This window comes from Myotis lucifugus, unplaced genomic scaffold (assembly GCF_000147115.1).
Source record: "Myotis lucifugus unplaced genomic scaffold, Myoluc2.0 scaffold_32, whole genome shotgun sequence".
NCBI classification, from domain to species: Eukaryota; Metazoa; Chordata; class Mammalia; order Chiroptera; family Vespertilionidae; genus Myotis; species Myotis lucifugus.
In genome coordinates this window covers 3,131,895-3,145,768 of record NW_005871080.1, presented here as the reverse complement: position 1 = coordinate 3,145,768, position 13,874 = coordinate 3,131,895, and the positions used below count along the sequence as shown (strand labels likewise).

Here is a 13,874-nt window from a genome sequence, read left to right as displayed (position 1 = left end):
CCAAATGGCAGAGTGACCAGTCTCTATGACACACACTGACCACCAGGGGGCAGATGCTCAATGCAAGAGCTGTCCTCTGGTGATCAGTGTGCTCCCACAGGCGGGAGCGCTGCTCGGCCAGAAGCCAGGCTCACGGCTGGCAATTGCAGCGGTGGTAGCGGGAGCCTCTTCCACCTCTGCAGCAGCGCTAAGGATGTCCCATGGGAAGTGGGCCTAAGCTGTCAGTTGGACATCCCCCAAGGGCTCCTGGACTGTGAGAGGGTGTAGGCCGGGCTGAGGGAGCCCCCTCCCCGCTGAGTGCATGAATGTTGTGCACCGGGCCTCTAGCACATATATATTAGACTTATAGTGGGAGAAAACTGCACTCTGTATGTTGCTTGTCTTTCATGAAACAAATAAATAACAAAAAAATTGACCTGACTTTTCCCTTCAGTAAATTGATGAGTTTTTGCTAAGTCAAAAGAATAGAAAAGTCAGAATGATAGACTGCCACTCAGACAATATTCAAATTATCCTATTGTGAATATTCTCCTAGTTTTTGGAAAATGTTAGTTTAGTGAGAGTGTAATTATGTATTTTTTTATTTTTATAACACTGCAGGATATTTAATGAAATGTATACAGCACATTTAATGAAACATTTTAAAATCAGTAAATGAATAGACTCAGTCTTCTTAGAATATGACTAGGAAAATTTAAATCAATTCAACAAATGCTTGCTAGCCCAGCTGGCATGGCCCAGTGGTTGAGCGTCAACCTATGAACCAGAAGGTCATGGTTTGATTCCTGGTCAGGGCACATGCCCAGGTTTCGGGCTTGATCCCCAGTGTGGGGCATGCAGGAGGCAGCTGGTCAATGATTCTCTCTCATCATTGATGCTTCTATCTTTCTCTCCCTCTCCCTTCCTCTCTGAAATCAAAAAATATATTTAAAAAACACATAGATGCTTGCTAAATCTATAAACTATTGTTTAGCTTATTGAATTTGCAGATTACATCCATGTTTCCTGAATTAAAAACAACAACAAAACAAACAAAAACTCTCTTTTTAATAATGATAACTGTGGTTTAATGGCCTAGGGACAGAATTGTGATAAATGACTTATAAAATATATTAGAAAATCATAACAAAAGTACAGGAGCCACAATTTCTATGATTAGACAATTTCTATAAGTTAGTGGGAGAGTGGATGAGAATAGTGAGCCAGCTTTGCTTGTTCTCCTTCTTATATGCACTGTACATCATTGCATTTCATATTAATTAAATTGGTAAGAACTTAGAAAACCAAGTATCAGGGCAATTGTTAAATTTTTCAGGAAATACTAAGTCTTACCAATTTGTAAAGACTTTCTTCACTTCAGTATGCTTGTTTAATCTTAAAGTCAACCATATTGAGCTCTAATATACATATAAAGATGCACCCATTTTAAGCATACTGAATAGATTTGCACAATGTAACTATCACAACAATTAATATAGAATATCTTTATCAACCCATAAAGTTCCTTTGCTTCCCAAACTAGTGAACCCCTCATCTCGATCTAATCCCCTAACCAGTGGTTGGCAAACTCCGGCTCGAGAGCCACATATGGCTCTTTGGCCCCTTGAGTGTGGCTCTTCCACAAAATACCACGTGCAGTCACGCACATACAGTGCGATTGAAACTTCGTGGCCCATGCGCAGAAGTCGGTATTTTGTGGAAGAGCCACACTCAAGGGGCCAAAGATCTGCATGTGGCTCACGAGCTGCAGTTTGCCGACCACTGCACCACTGAGCTGCTCTCTGTCTCCAAATTGCTTTGCTTCAACTAGAATTTTGCACCAGTGGTATCATACAGTATGCACTCTTTAGTGCCTGACTAACTTCAGTCAGCATAGTGGACCTGAGATTCATCCATGTGTTGTATGTCAATACTTCCCTCTTTCTTTTCCCTGGATTGCAATAAATTACATTGTATTCCACTGTATGAGTTTACCACAATTTTTTATCATTCACCTCATGATCGACATTTGAGTTTAAGCAGTTTTTTTACTGTTATGAATAAAGCTCCTTTGTGTATTCATATACAAGTTTTTATTTCATTTACAAGGTTTTATTTTATTTTTCTTTTTTAAAGATAGAAAATGACATATGTTTTCATTTATGTTAAGTAAATACCCAGGAGTGGAATTGTTAAGTTATATGAGAAGGACAGGTTTAATTTTATAAGAAATTGGCAAACAGCTCTCCAAAATGTGTGAACTTTTGGCACATCTTTGCTTTCATCGGAATTGTATGAGACTTCCAGTTGCTCTACTTCTTCACTATTACTTGATTCTCAGAATTTTTTTTTATTTGGTTGTTTGTCTTTGGCATTCTTTTGGGTATGTAATAGTTTCTCATTTGGTTTTAACTTTCAATTTCTTGATGACTAATGATGTTGAGCATATTTCCATTAATTGCACATATATTAGAATGCTTGATATTTTCTCACAGATCTTGACTATCTTATTCTGATGTTCTTTATTCCTTTTATTTTCTTTCTTCCTTTTTTAAAACTATTTTTCTCCTTGCTTTTAAATTTTAATAATTTGCATTGGCTTATCTTCAAGTTCATTGATTCTTACATTGGCTGTTTGGGTTGTTTTGATTCAATTATCTCATTAAAGATATTCTACATCTCTATTGCTGACGTTTTCATTTATATAATTTCCTTCTAATTCTCTTTTATATTTTCCACCCCATCTTATTTTACATCTGTACAACTACAACTTTCTTCAATATTATTTAACTATTAATCAGCTATTTTGAATTAATTTGTGGTACCTTATGATTAATATAATTTGGGAAGACAACAGGATAACCATTCACAAACATAATGTGCAAATTTTAAAAATTAAATTTATAAAGCTGCCTGATCAAAGTAGTTCCCACTGATTTTTAACCTAATTTAGGAACTAATAATATGCCCCAAAATAGCACAGTTGAGAACAAGAATTAGAAATGCAAAGAATATAATGTTATAACATAGAAATGCTGTTCAAAAATATATGTACATTCACTTGAACTCTAATTTAGCTGGCTGAGCAGTAAATTTAATTAGTTTTTTAACCCTGACTATGTCACTAATTCCCCAAAGCTTTCTATTGCTTTGAAATGCACAATAAATTCCAAAGCTGTGTAAGGCAAATTGGACAGAGCATAGTTTATATTCAACCTGTCTGTTACTTTGTGGAGACATTCCAAGCACTGGCAATCCTAAAATTAATTTCCTTGCCATCCTATTATTTGCTCAAATATCCTTCCTGTTTTTTTGTATAACACTAACTTATTGAAAGAGTAAGTTACATTAGACCTTCATTTCTATGAAATTTCTTTAAATTTCAAAAATATCTCTTTTGCACATACAATACACACACACATTTTCTACATATGGTTGGAGTACCATGTTAATAACAAACAAAATTAAGTCTTGCATCTTGTTTTTTTTTATGCTCTAGAAATTTACTAAAACAAATCAACACAATTTGGTATACTATGGACCAGGGCCTTATAATCTTGCTATGGTCCAACCACTTTAGTAAAACTGAATTTTTAAGAGGTCACCAATAATCTCTCTCTAAAATCCCAATGTATTTATTTATTTTTAACCCTGACTTTACTATGGCACTCAAAATAAACAACAATTTTCATCATCTTTTCCTTATATTTGAACTGCTCTATACTCTCCAAATTGTATTGGCTTATGATTAAAATATTTGTAGTGCATACAATAAAACATAGTCAAGAAATAGTAAGGTATTAATTTGTAATGCTGTGCACACACATATGCTTTCTGTTTACACAATTATAGAACTGATCCGATTCATTTGTAGTGTTCTTTTTCCTCATTTTGTTTATTTTTGCTATTACATTAATTAATTTTGTTATCACATTAGTATTGGCAATGAAGGAGGTATAGAAAGCGTGACTCTCACAACTGCTTTCAGTGCTAAGAAATGCCTTCAGGAAAATCCCATGTAGAATGGCTTTCAGAAACCTTTCTATATGTGAAATACTGTACACATGTATATGTTTAAACACTGCTTATTAACTCCTTTCTTATGACTTTTGCATCATTAAATTGATGGCATTTTCTATAATTTAACTTTAAAATATTCTTATTGCAAAGAAAATTATGCAATTAGGTTCATAGTTTTGGTGACTATTATTTCATGTTCAATGTATCATGTTGACAAACTACATGATAGGCATTTACAATTGTAGATATAAGGAAATGGCTTGGAAGGTTGACCATAAAACTATCATTTGTCATCACAAAGAAAGACCTGACTTATCTATAACAGTGTTTCTCAAACTTCTAAAATATATATTATTCCCCTTAGGAACTTTCAAAATATTTTTTTCTAATCCCTCATCTCACAACATTTTAATGTCTCAGAATTCTGTATATTTGCTTATGTAATGTGGCCCTTTGGAGAGCTACAAAGCATTGTAATATCTGAAGCCTTTCATACCCCACCAATCCAATTTTTGACCCCATGTTGTTGATACTGCTCCTGTCTAGAATGCAAGGCCTATATCAACTCATTATGATGACTTTATTATTTCTTTTATCTTATTTTATTTCAATTAAAAATGTCTGTAAACAAATTATAAGGATATTTTATATTCTAAATATTTGTATTCTACATTTTATGGTTTTATCATTTTCTTTATATTTTCACAATGATTTAGTTCCATGATAAGTACTTTTTAGTTATATAGTCTCATGCCATAAATTTGTGGCACTAAAATATAAATGGAATACAACTCAAATATACATAGTTTACTTATTCCCTTACAAAGTAGTTTGAGGTTCATTGCAGCCATAATTTATGAAGAAATCAGTTACATGACATGGGGACAGATTATGCAAAACAGGTAAGCTTCACATGAGTGGAACTAGAGGAGGTATTCAATTAGTCATGGAAAGCACAAAGACATAAGTTAGGACAACAGGCAACTTCAAAAATAGTTCTAACATGGACATGACAACAAACTAATTTTGCTAAAATGATTAGAGTGCATTCGGGAAAAGGTATATTCTTGATATAATCTTAAAATTGTAATCATATGATCACTACATCTGGAAAATAACAGTCAAAATTAAACTCAACTTTGTCTGGAATTTACATGGCTCTGTCAAATGTCAGGCTTCTCTCTCCCTCACCAATTTCAAAAATGTTTCACCATGATTTCAAACAGTGAATCATCCCATCCTGTGCCAACCATCTGTTTGTCTGCCCCCTCATTGACTCAAATTAGATGATGGAGGGCAGGGCAGGTTCTCAAGAGCAGCCATTAACACTAGAAATGGAAGGATCTGGCAGCAGACTTTCCATTGGAAATTATGGACCATTAAAACTGGCAAGGAGGACCTTACAGACAGAGCACCGAGGAGTAAAATAAAGCTATGCACAACAAAAGTGAGGGAAATATTAAAAGATAAAAATATAAGCTGATCAACATAAAATAAACTATGAAACAAAGTTGAGAAATTGTCAGGTAGCAAAAGGAAAATAAAGGGGTACAAACTGTGTGTGAAAAAAACCCAAAAATATTGGAAAAGTTTTTCCGTATGACAGAAAATTATATGTCTTTATGAAAAATATTGCTGTCTCCATATTGAAATAAGCTCTATTGACTAGGATTTATACTTGTAAAAAGATGAGTAATGAAAATAATTTACTATCAATTCTTTTTGTTTTGAACATGTTTGTAAAAAGAAACAATCCAGTGGATTTATGGATATGCTTTAGGAAAATTCTTGCAGACATCATGAGAAGACAAAATTTAGCAGATTGTGGTATTATAATTCATTTTCTGTTAAAAAATAAAATCCCCATCCGTTTTGTCTGAAGGAATGAATGAATGATCTTAAACTCACACAAACAGTGTGAAGTAACTAGAAAGAAAATGTAGGTTTTTGCTTGTGGTTTTTTTTGTATGTGATGATTATTAATTTAGGTTATTTATTAAAGATTTCTGAAAGGTTGACAAATGCAGACAATTTTTAGCAATGTATCTTCCAAATAACATAATATATGTATTTCTGTTATAACATTATTATAATACTAGAGGCCCGGTGCACGAAATTCATGCAAGGGGATTGGCCCCCACCACTGCAGTGGCTGCCTCTCCTCCGCCCCCACCTGCCACCCTCTGCCTTGACCCCTTCCCGCCACAGTGGCTGCCTCTGCTTCATCCCCCACTGCCGTGGCTTCATCCGGAAGAACATCTGGAAGGATGTCTGGTCTAATTAGCATATTATGCTTTTATGATTATAGATATTAACCTCAATGTATAAACAGAATTTTATTATTAAAAATCACTTAAAAGAATAGAATTGTACCTTTTTCTTCTTCTTCTTTAACAGTATCTAAGAATATTTATTGGTAAAAGACAGGTGTCCAAAGATTACCCAACTTTCATAAAAAGGAATTATGGGGATAAAACTTGAGAGATAGTTAGCCATATTTTGAAAGATGCTTTAAACTATGGTAAGAAATCTGAATTCTTCAATGACGAAAAATTGAAGCAGAAGGACAATATCCACACAGTGCAGTGGATTTTTAATTCTTAGAGTACTATGCCAAATAGATTAGAAACAGATGAGGCAAGAATCAAGGAGCTTTTAGGAGATTATTTTATTTATTTATTTATTTTTAATATATTTTTATTGATTTCAGAGAGGAAGGGAGAGGGAGAGAGAGATAGAAACATCAATGATGAGAAAGAATCATTGATTGGCTGCCTCCTGCAAGCCCCCTACGGGGGACTGAGCCTGCAACCCAGGCATGTGCCCTTGGCCAGAATCGAACCGGGACTCTTCAGTCCACAGGCTGATGCTCTATCCACTGAGCCAAACCAGCTAGGGCTTAGGAGATAATTTTTAAATGTAATACAGTGTAATGATGACCCAGGTGGTGATGCAGGGAAGACCTGCAAGCTAGAGATGTGATGTTTATGTTTCATGTATTCTGGGAATACTGTTCCCCAACTGTCATGTGTACAGCCTTTTCTGAAAAACCATTGCTTTTCTGGCTTCTATTCACTAGAACAATGTTTCCTTCCTTCCTTCCTTCCTTCCTTCCTTCCTTCCTTCCTTCCTTCCTTCCTTCCTTCCTTCCTTCCTTCCTTCCTTCCTTCCCTCCTTCCTTCCCTCCTTTTTTTTCTTTGTTCCTCCTATTTCTTTTTCTTCTTTGTTCATTTCTTTCTTTATTTCTTACATAACTCTTTAGAATAAACTCTTGCCCTAACTGGTTTGGCTCAGTGGAAAGAGTGTCGACCTGCAGACTGAATGGTCTCAGGTTCGATTCCGGCCAAGGGCACGTACCTTGGTTGTGGGCACATCCCTGGTGGGGGGTGTGCAGGGGGCAGCTGATCGATGTTTCTCTCTCATCAATGTTTCTAACTCTCTATCCCTCTCCCTTCCTCTCTGTAAAAATATATAAAAAAATAAAATAAAATAAACTCTTTTTTTGTTTTACTCTGTAGTGATATTAACAAAATAACCTAAAGCAACACATTTAAGTTTAAGGTAATATATGCACAAATGTGTATATATATATATATATATATATATATATATATATATATATATATCACATAAATGAGAAATAAATACAGAAACATAATAGGCTCTAAATACTGATTGATTGTAATTGTGCTATTTAGTTTTTTCGGGTGAGTTTGAAACTTGCAGTTTATAAAGTAATATTCCCTCAACTAATATTTGTTCAATATTTGTTTTGTGATCTGAATGAGCACTGTTGAATCTGGAAAATATATTCTCAATGTGACAGAATGGAAGTATTTCTGGGATTGTTCCAGTTATCTATGCTATGTAATAAGCATAGGTGTGTAAAAGAACAATTACGTTGTATTTCTCACAGTCCTAGAGGTTGAATTGACTGTGCTCAGCGAGGCTGAAGGTTTTGCAATCAGCGGAGGCTGGGGCTGAAGTCATCTTGGAGGTCAGCATACTGACCTGCCTGGAACGCAAGGATGTTGAGATGGAATAGATGTGGCTCTGAAGGCAGCTCCGTGTGGCTTCTGCACCATGGGAGCTTCAGGAGAGCCAGACTCCTTGCATGGTCTTTTGGGACTCCAGAGGCATGTGTCTCAAGACAGAGAGGCAGGTCGAAGGGGGCTGTATTATCTCTTATTTCCTCAGAAGCCATGCTGGGGAGCACTGTGGTCACCTCTTATTCAAGAAGGGGACTTATATGCTGCCTCTTGATTGAAAAGGTATCAAAGAACTTATAGACATGTTAATTAAAATTTCAGTATCAGATTATGTAATAGAAATCAACCTGGATAAGAAGGTGACCAACCAGCCCTGTGTGCGTGGATCTTATGGGTTTGCCAGGATGCAGGACTTTCAACGATAACACCAGGAAACTCAGAAGAATGGATCACTTAGAATTATTTTACAACAATGAAAATCAGCAAGTGAGGTAGAGAATTATTAAATAAAATCCTCACAATGCCAGTTTACACAAGAAATACCGAATTATGTGTCATGAAAAACTGTAAAGAATAAGTGCTTTCTTGAAAGAGTGATTCCTAGCCAAACAAAATTGACAGTCTTTAATAACATTGTCGATTGCTTAGAGACTTAGGTAATTTATCCCAACAGCTCACAAATATCTTTGATCACCAAATATTTCTTTGTCTCATAAAACTTATTAAATGAATCACATTTGAAAAATTATTGGCTAAATACATGCAAACAATGCAATAAACTGTCTATTTGTGTAGATATAATGACATTAATATGGAGACACTTCTAAGGATCAGAAAATATTAGAGATTAAAGAGCACAGTGTAGATGAAAATGCATGCTTTGCATGTATTCTGGTTTACTGATTTGATCATAGGTATATGAAAATTACATTGCTCAGGTAAAGACTGAAGTACATAGTTAAGTCATGAATTTCCAGAAATGAGTCAATTTTGTTTTAAATAAAATAAAGTAACAGACACTGAAGCTGAAATTATCCGGCTAAATGTCTGTGTGAGGAAGTTCACACATCCTCCTCACTTTCTGCTTCACTCTGATCAGAAACATTACTCTTCTCATTCTTTTGAATATCAAATTCACCTGCCGTGGAAAAATACTGGAACATTCAAGTTTCTATTGCAAACACACAAAATATCGTTTGAAAAATGTGCTATAACTATCTTGAAAGTCACTTCATTCATTGAATAAAAGCAAAGCCAGGTTTAATAATTTTTTAGACATATCATTTTGAAATTAGCTAATAAAGTTTTCTAATCTCAATATGATACAAAGTTTTTAGGGAAAGTAGCTGACTCCTGAAATTTTTTTTCTTTTCTTTTCTTTTCCTTTTCACTTTTTTTTTCTTTTCTTTTCTTTTCTTTTCTTTTCTTTTCTTTTCTTTTTCTTTTCCTTTTTTTTTTGTAGGGTGCTGCTCCTTAAAGTTCTTTAATGAACCAAAACCTGCAATCTATCAATTCTATAATCAAAATGCAATACAATGTCCTAAAAAGTGTCCAATAGTGGAGAGTTCACTGATTTAAGGTCTAGTTCACTGATTAAAGGTCTAGTTCACTGAATTCATGCTGTGTGATATAAGGAAACATAAACCTCTCAGAACCTCAGATTTCTCATCTATAAAATAAAGGGTTATTCCTTTTACGCCAACTCTTGAAGTTGTCTATGGATAAAATGAGATAGTATATGTGGAAAACAAAAGAAAATAAATTATGATTTTTATGTTAGTGCCATAATAAGAATTTTGTATTAGGAAAGTATAGCATCCCTCTGTTAATAATTACCAGTTATGAAGTACTTTCTCATTGACCCACTTTATGCTAAGCACTCAGTTACTTTGTTCTAATGGCAATTAGGTTAGAGCAGTGATTTTCAACCTTTATGCTGCAATAATTTTTTTTTAATTTTCATTGTTGAAAGTATTACGTATGTCCCCTTTTTCCTCCCATTGACCCCTTATAGACCACCCCCACCCTCCGCCCTAGGCCTTCACCACCCTATTGTCTGTGTCCATGAGTTATGCATATATTCATACAAGTTCTGCTGAAAGAATTTTTAAAACATGCAATAACTTACAAATGTTCCTTCTTTTTGAGGTAGGCTATGAACTTCCCTCTCAGGACTGCTTTCACTGTGTCCCATAGATTTGGGGTTGTTAATCGTTCATTTTCATTTGTTTCCAATTTGTTTTTTTTTATTTCTGGAAGAAATTAACCAAAGAACGTATACACATATATTTATAACCCAAGGACACAGACAATAGTGTAGTGAAGGCCTGGGAGGGGGTGGGAATGGGGAAGAGGGAGTCAATAGAGGCAGGGGGAGGGAACATCTGTAATACTTTCAACAATAAAGACAATTTTTTTTAAAGCATGCAATACCTGACTACTAATCCGGGGCACTGGCTTCTTTTCCCTTAGATTGTAAGAAGAAGAAAAAATGCCAACAGCCAACAGAACAATAGCCTTCTGGTGTGAATGAATCAAAATTATACCTATTTTTGTGTGTGAAATCAGCAAAAAATATAACAATTTTTAGTGTGCCGCAGACTTTTAGTACTCAGTTTATGTGTGCCAGGAGATGAAAAAGGTTGAAAATAGCTGTGTTAGAGGGATATTGTTCTCATTTTACAGGTGAGAAAACGGGACCAGAGTTAGAAAGTCATTTCTCAAGATCACACATCTAAGGTAAGAGGAAGCATGGTGCCTGTTCTCTTTCCATTATGTTACATAGTGCCTTCAGCATCTGGAGATCAGATTTGCCCTTGATCTAACGAAGTTCTTGGAGCTATGTACAGTGGTATAGGCCTAAAAAATATCCTTAGGTGAAAGTGGCAACTACTTATATTAGATGGTATGATTTTCTTTTAATTGAACAGAACTATTTGCCAGCCTCCACGTTGGACACTGCAAACACTATTGCACATATTTCACTCAACAATCAGCCACAAAGATAATATTCTCATTTTATGCACAAGGAGACTAAGACTCAGAGTGGTTAAAAAATTGCCTAAAGAGGTTGTAAAGATGAAAGTTAAGTCCCTTTATCTTTCAGTCCCAATTCTGGATTTTAAGATACACTACCTTTATTTTCTAAAGAATCTTTGAGGAACATTTCAAATGAGTTATTGAAATTAAGGTAATTTTTTACATGCACTGAGCTAAAAGACAAAACCATTGATTGAGCAAATATTGTGAGTATAAAACCTTGGAAAGCTAAACATTACTTAGTGCTTTCTTAGCAATTCATAACAGGCCCATCAGGGGCTGTCAATCAATAATGACCCAATAAAATCAAGAGAGTTAAAAAGAGTACATTCCCATTCAAAACAGCTGTTTCAAATTTCCCCATCTAAACTTCATGCTAGGATTCATTTTGTCTAATGATTAATATTCTAAAACTTCTATTTTGTCTTCTATTGATGTGAGTTTTACTTGGAGCAAAGGGATCCCTTAATAAAATGAATGAGGTAGTAAGTTTTATGCTGTAGTATTTATAATTTTCCATTTTATTGGCCTTCCTAAAAATTTACTTTTCCTTATTCGCATTGCAACTTTGGTATGGCTTGCCAGAACAATACATTTTACATATAATATTAATCAAATGAACTGAAAGAATATTGATTAATTCATTTGCACTCATATTTTTGGAAAGCTTAGTATAGCTAAAAGGTGAGTGAAAATGAAAAAAAAAAAGTTTTCCAAAGGGAAAAAAATAAGAAAGAGAAACAATTTGTCTGTGCTGAATTCAGTTTTCATGGCTTGAATAATGCCCATTGTAACCCAATTGTAACACCACTAGCCAGGGTGTCCACTATGACATTTTATACAGAGAGAAACTATGCAACTTGCTTTGTATAACCAGAGCAGAGCTTTCACAAATATAACCTCTGGAAAATGAGGGGAAAACCTCTATCTAGGGGAAATGTCAATAAGAGGTGGCAAGGAATTGAACGATTTATTTTTCTAGTTCATGCATTTTTTGTTCCATTTTCACCTTTTACTTTTATTTACTTTTATTTTTTAAAATATATTTGGAGGGAGAGGGAGAGAGAGATAGAAACATCAGTGATGAGAGAGAATCATTAGTCAGCTGGCTGAACACCCCACATTGGGGATTAAACCCACAACCCCAGGCATATGCCCTGACTGGGAATCAAACCAAGACCTCCTGATTAATAGGTTGACACACAATCACTGAGCCATGCCTGGCGGGCTACCTTCTACTTAAAAAAAAAAAAGGTAAGAAGTAATACTATTATCCATGAAAACCCTGCTATATTCCAGGGAACACTGTTATTTGGGAATTTTTATTTCATTGTGCCAATTTTACTGAAGAAATTTTAAAATTCAGAAAAGTTAAGGAACCTTACCCAGGTCACACAGATAATAATATCAATTCTGGGACTTCACATTTCATCTGGAATTGATTTTTTTACTAAACATTTCAAAGGGATTCAGACACTGTAAATTAAGTTAACAACTGCTCTGAGAATGCTCTAACGACGTATGTACATGCTACTAGGAAATGTTTGGTGTGTGTGTGTGTGTGTGTGTGTGTGTGTGTGTGTGTGTGCACGTCCTATTATTTTTGTATATATTAAGGAGCTTTTTATCCATGGAATCACAGTTTCACAAAAGTGGGGAAGTATGTGCTCCACTTCACTGATGAGCATTTGGAGGCCTCTGTGATTATGAAAATGGGCCCTGAATAAGAATAGTAAGCTCTCTGCTAATTGCCTAGACTTAATAGAGTTTGCTACAATTTGAAGATACATATCAATAAAATAACTCCAAAGATCAAATCTATATTACAAACCTATGTACAGAGAGATATCTGTGCCTTGGTCAAAAGAAACTTATTGAAATGATAAATTTCTGGAAAGACTTGTCACGTAGTGCTAAAATGGAACTCTTCCTTATCGGGTCTAATTGAAGCATTGTATTGATAGATATCACAGTCCATGATTTCTCTGTATAGTAATCCTTAAAGCTTCCTTAATACCAATCGCTGGCACCATCTCCAAATGTAACATGAAGTATAAAAAGCGTGATTTCTGATGCCATTAAACCATGACTTTTGTTTGTTTATTTTGATCTTCCATTATTCCTTTAAATGTATACTTTGGCCATCTTGTCCTTTTTCCTCTAGTTGAAAAGTAAAATAGGTCTATTTTCTTGTTTTGTTTTCTATGTTTCGTTTATAAGACTGTTATCTAAAAACCATTCTTATGTTCCCTTGGAATAAAACTATCATTAAACTTTATCTAGTGAAGAGTGCAGTGGGGGTGAGGGCATGTGAAGGTGGATGATTGGCTTTTTCTCTCCCTGTTTACTTTGTTTCTGAATTCTAGCTGGTTTTTTAGACACCTGGGGTCTAAGCAGGTACTAGGAGCAGAAATAAAGGGATACACCAGGAGAGATGACTTGGCTAATGATGGATAGGTACTGTTGTAAGCTAGCTTCATTATCTCAGAGCCTGGAGGATCTGAGAGTGAATCCTTTTTTCTAATGGGCGTATCCGTGGATTCTTCAGGTTCCCCGGCTTCCCAGGGGGCATCTCTGTCCGTGATGCTCTTCATGCTCATTTCACACAGACTCCTGCTCTTGGACGCCCATGAAATTCTTTGGCAGAACTTAAAACAACTCCATCCCAGCAGTTTCTCTCTATGGCACACATTTAGTTCACCAGAAATATAAACACATCTCTTGCCCAATAAACTCTGGGATCCAAGCAAATTCCAACGTAGTTATCTCTCTCCTGTTGCCAAAGGTTGCTTTTGCTCTTTTAAGTATAATCCAACAACAGGGGAAACATTCTGTTATTTCTGGGGG

General features: G+C 35.2%; 1 pseudogene; it reads right to left on the bottom strand.

Annotated features, from left to right (window-relative positions):
- The window catches only part of LOC106696855, a 66,203-nt pseudogene extending 52,582 nt beyond the window's left edge, over positions 1–13,621 (bottom strand).
- Positions 13,622–13,874: the final 253 nt, after the last annotated feature.